Genomic DNA, 5,919 nt, shown 5'->3' with positions numbered 1-5,919 from the left:
AGGGAACGCGAACAATGTGAACGCAATTATCCGGTGACGCCAAAATAAAAGGTTAAAAAAAAACCAAACTAGGTATAATTTTATATCTATATCAAATTTTAGGCCATAATAATAATAATAACAATAATAACGTATACTATCATACTATTAATGTTTTGTGTTCTTAAACTTGTTCTTAAACTTAAGAAAGACGATAAGAGGCTTACATCCCCTTAATCTGAAATGTCCCTATTTCCGGACTGCTAGTAATACTAGCAAACTTGGCAGACGCCTCTCGAATGTTATTAATCTAGAAATCGCGAGATTTTAGTAGTAGGTTGTCGCGATATCGCCGTTACACAAATATTCTAGCGGAGAATTAAGTAGATTTTCAGTTGCTTTTTTTCACTTGCTTTCAAAATCTTGGCACTCACATAAAACAAATATGATAATGCTTTTATCACACATCTTGCATTAGGTTGTGCCACACAATGTTTAAATTGCAATTTGTAATGTGGTCTGAGGCATTTGTGCAAGTTTCCCGACTGAAAAGCAATCAAGTCTGACAGAGGTCAGAGTGTACAATGCGCACATAATATAAATAAAAATGCATGCATATATATATATATATATATATATATATATATATATATATATATAAAAAAAACACCCAGCACGCCCCTGCGGGCGGTTTATCCTTCAAGCTCGGGTCCTCTACCAGAGGCCTGGGAGCTTGAGGGTCCTGCGCAGTATCTTAGCTGTTCCCAGGACTGCGCTCTTCTGGACAGAGATCTCCGATGTTATTCCCGGGATCTGCTGGAGCCACTCGCCTAGCTTGGGAGTCACCGCACCTAGTGCTCCGATTACCACGGGGACCACCATTACCTTCACCCTCCACATCCTCTCGAGCTCTTCTCTGAGCCCTTGGTATTTCTCCAGCTTCTCGTGTTCCTTCTTCCTGATATTGCTGTCATTCAGAACCGCTACATCGATCACTACAGCCGTCTTCTTCTGTTTATCTACCACCACTATTTCCGGTTGGTTAGCCACCACCATTTTGTCCGTCTGTATCTGGAAGTCCCACAGGATCTTAGCTCGGTCATTCTCCACCACCCTTGGGGGCATCTCCCATTTTGACCTCGGGACTTCCAGGTTATACTCGGCACAGATGTTCCTGTACACTATGCCGGCCACTTGGTTATGGCGTTCCATGTATGCCTTGCCTGCTAGCATCTTGCACCCTGCTGTTATGTGCTGGATTGTCTCTGGGGCATCTTTACACAGCCTGCACCTGGGGTCTTGCCTGGTGTGATAGACCCCAGCCTCTATGGATCTTGTACTCAGAGCTTGTTCTTGTGCTGCCATGATTAGTGCCTCTGTGCTGTCTTTCAGTCCAGCTTTGTCCAGCCACTGGTAGGATTTCTGGATATCAGCCACCTCCTCTATCTGCCGGTGGTACATACCGTGCAGGGGCCTGTCCTTCCATGATGGTTCCTCGTCTCCCTCCTCTTTCTTGGGTTTCTGCTGCCTATTCACTGAGCACTCGGTTAGTTGGGGCCATCTTCCCAATGTATTCTTGGATGTTCGTTGTCTCATCCTGGACTGTGGTGCTGACACTCACCAGTCCCCGGCCCCCTTCCTTCCGCTTAGCGTACAGCCTCAGGGTGCTGGACTTGGGGTGAAACCCTCCATGCATGGTAAGGAGCTTTCTTGTCTTTATGTCAGTGGCTTCTATCTCCTCCTTTAGCCAGCCTATTACCCCAGCAGGGTACCTGATCATGGGCAGGGCGTACGTGTTGATGGCCCGGATCTTGTTCTTACCATTCAGCTGACTCCTCAGGACTTGCCTGACCCTCTGCAGGTACTTGGTGGTTGCAGCTTTTCTAGCGGCCTCTTCATGGTTCCCATTTGCCTGCGGGATCCCCAGGTACTTGTAACTGTCCTCTATGTCTGCAATGTTGCCTTCTGGTAGTTCAATCCCCTCAGTTCTGACTACCTTCCCTCTCTTTGATACCATCCGACTACACTTCTCCAGTCCGAACGACATTCCAATGTCATTGCTGTATAGCCTGGTAGTGTGGATCAGTGAATCGATGTCTCGTTCACTCTTGGCATACAGCTTGATGTCATCCATGTACAGGAGGTGGCTGACAACTGCTCTGTTCCGTAGTCGGTATCCGTAGCCAGTCTTGTTAATGATCTCACTGAGGGGGTTCAGGCCTATGCAGAACAGCAGTGTTCTGCATAGGTATATATATATATATATATATATATATATATATATATATATATATATATATATATATATATATATATATAAATGACTCTTGTAAGTCATTGATTCATGCATTTCTAGCATTTTTAGCATCCTATCATATTTTTCTGTTTTTACTGTTTTCTCTAATTCACGACCCTTGCTCTTCTGCTTCTGTAACAACTGAAGCAGGGCTAATAAAGCAAATATATACATATGTCTGTAGGCCAAAATGAAAAAAACAAACAAACAAATATATCAAGAAATGCCTATTTAATTCCATTTTATTTATATTGTGCCAAATTACAGCAACAGTTGCCTCAAGGCGCTTTATATTTTAATGTAAAGACCCTATATATAATACAAAGAAGACAGAGAAAACTCCAACAGTCATATGACCCCCTATGAGCAAAAGATTTGATGACAGTGGGAAGAGAAAGACGTTCTTTTAACAGGAAGAAATCTCGAGCAGAGCCAGGCTTAGGGAGGGGCGGCCATCTGCCATAACCGCTTGGAGTGAGGGAGGGAGGGAGAAACATGAGTAGGACAAAAGTTATAAAATAAAAAGCATTGAATTGTACATAACCTACACTCCCATTTAGGATCTTTGTCATGTCTGAACTGCACGTAGCTTTTATTATCTGCCTAGCTGTTTTGTTTAGTTAAAGTTTCATTTGTTGTTTAACCTACTTTAGCGTGACTCTGCTAATGTTATTTGTTGTCTAATAATGTAATAGGATTTCTGCCAGAGAGAAATATTGCATTATAGAGAGTGACAGCATGGTATGAAAGATTTCCTGTCTCTGTTGTTGTGGCAGCAGGGCCGAATCAGTCTGTCAGAGAAAATCCCTGTCTGCCAACAAGTGCTGCAGAGGGAGTTCAGGATTATCCATGATGGATAACTGTTTGTTCAGTGACATTCTCTGCAGCGCTCCTTCCAAAGTGTCCAGTTTGCAGACAGCTTTCATAATCAGTTTATTCCGTCTGGTAGTATGCTATACAAAGTATGCTGTGCTCGCCACAACTGAATGATATGAAATCAGTCTTCAATCTATCATTTTGCTGTACACATTAACGCATCTCTGCTTCCTCAGGAAATAGATGCTACTCAACCTCTTTTTGTGCTTAGCCTCTGTGCTGCTCTTCCAGTTCACCCTGTTGTCGACATAAAAGCCCAGGTACTCTTGTCGCGTGTCCCTCCTCTTCTTTCTGAAGTCGATCACCGTTTATCTGGTCTTATTCACATTTAGAAGCAAATTATACATTTCTCAAAACTCACTCTTTATTCCTCCTGCCCATCACCTTTGCATCTATCTGCTGCAGATTTGAGTATTTCTGTATGTGCCATGACTCCAAGTAGTACTGAATCAGGAATGAAGACAGCACAGTCCCCTTTGAGCTCCCGTACGGCACATCAGACAGACCACCTTCCAATCTCGGATACTACAGCCCACTTGTCAGGCATTCAGCAACCCATGACCTATTGGATGTGTTACTGACATATCCTCATCAGTGTCCATTCTGGCACACTGATGTGGTAATTCATTGTACTATAACCTTCATTTCTCTAGTGAAAGCATTGTTTTCATTCAGCTTTATCAGCTCTCTATTTTGTGTTGTATTTTCTTCTCTTAATTTCTAATAAATGTGAGTCACTTTAAATAGACTCCATCAGGATCAATAGCACTGATTCTGGAGGAGCATCTGTGTAAAGCATCCCGTATATATCCCTGATTTAGTGTGCAACTTCTGGAATCACTTTAAAGAACTTGTGGCACAACTTGTTTAAAGATTCCGGACGCCCACACTCAACACTCAACACTTGACACTTGACGGCAAAGTCTTAGTAAAATTACTCAGAATCAAGTTGTGGGCTTTCCTTGAAATGAAAAAGCCTTAAAATGTGGGTTTGATTTAACATTAAGCGATTCAATAGAAACCCTTTCATGTCAATTCTGACAAAAAAAACAAACGTCAAAACAAACCTGAGTAAGAAAAGACAGGGTCACACACGATTGGGGGGGGGTGGTTAACCAAACTAAGACTCTACATGGATTCCCAGTATGTTGTTGGTTTTAAACCACAAAAAAAACACACACACAAAACGGTGCACACACATTTTGTTTTCTCTGTGGTTTTCAGACAGTTTCCATTAGGATACCAATTTACGGCCACCTCACATGCACACAGGATGTGTATGCAGTGACTATGAGGTGCTGTTAAAGAGTAGCCTCAACACTGCAAACATATGCAAACATATTGAGATGTGTTTGTAGAAACATCGAGTCTGACTGCAACCAAGTCAAGCAAAGCTTCCGTAAACCATGCTGTATTTCTGTTCTGTAGTTGTACAGCTGTCTATTTTTAAGCTCCAAACTTGCAAAGTAAAATACTTGCAGCTTTGTGTCGATCAATTATTTCTTGATATGCTGTACTGGAAGGTAGGTATGTCTGAATTGATGGGCCCTCGTTTGCTATGCATTTGGTTAGTCTCTTGTAATACCCAAAATACAACATAACAAACATGAAGCACAGTTTGTTCATTCTAACAAGTTTCAAAGTCAATATTTGTTATGACCTCCTTTATTCTTTAACTCAGTCTGAATTCTCTTAGGCAGCTTTCTTTAAGTAGTCTTCAGGAATAGTTCTCCAGGCTTCTTGAAAGACATTCAAACCTCTTCTCTAGATGTTTCTGCCTTTTGTTCTCTTCTTTGTCAGGATGATCCCAAACTGCTTTAATAACGTTGAGGTCCAGGCTCTGGGGAGGCCAATCCATGACTCGTAGCATTTTTCATGTCTTTTCATGGAAAAGTATTGCTCAAGATCAAGAAAGTTTGATCCTGTTAGGGTTGAAGATGATTAAATAAAGCTCTTTTTATTATTTTTAGATACACAATGCAGTGTGCTCATAATCGAGTTGGTGTTCCGTGTTTTTAGGGTCAAAAGGTTCAAAAAGCGCTATGACTGCGCTGAAATATTGAAGAGTTGACGTAGTAGCGTAGAGGGTTTTGCAGCATGCTTACACATCACTGATAATGGTTATAAGGATATTCTCTGGGCCAAAGGGAGTCTGAACAAAATGTCATGAACTAGATATTAGAATCAGTAATATTAAAATGATCGCAGTACAAAAAAAAATTGTCGGAGTACAAAAACTGATCATCCTTGATGTGAGGGAGGCTGTTGTGTTCACATCACGGTCCAGCGCTGTAACTTGTAATCAGTCATCTATTTATACTGACATTATCTTGGTTAACACTAAATTGCATAGTGGCCACAACTGAGGTGTAATAAAGCCGAACATACTGAATGAGAGAGGAAAAAATAACCTAAACTTATGTGCGTTGGCTTGTGTGACAACTACCCCCAGTAACTTTCCACTTCCAGTCTGTAACTTTCCACTGTAGTAGAGGCCGCTGTTAATTTACTTAACTGAGTGTTGGCATGCTTGTTGTTGTGGCTTTAGCGTATGCAGTTTGCTTCACGCACCATGACCTGGTTGCTCCTTGTTTGACATTGTTTTCTTTAGACAGCTCAATGTTTGCTGGTTTTATAGTAGCTCAAACATTTAAGAACCTCATGTCCATGTTTCTAATGAATTACTATCACAATATCCGTCACAACAGCTGATAATAAGCACATTTACAGTGTAAACCTGAAGTGTATTATGACAGTTAAGAGGTTTA

The sequence above is a fragment of the Maylandia zebra genome, linkage group LG23, assembly GCF_041146795.1.
Source record: "Maylandia zebra isolate NMK-2024a linkage group LG23, Mzebra_GT3a, whole genome shotgun sequence".
NCBI classification, from domain to species: domain Eukaryota; kingdom Metazoa; phylum Chordata; class Actinopteri; order Cichliformes; family Cichlidae; genus Maylandia; species Maylandia zebra.
Note: the sequence above shows the minus strand (reverse complement) of the source record.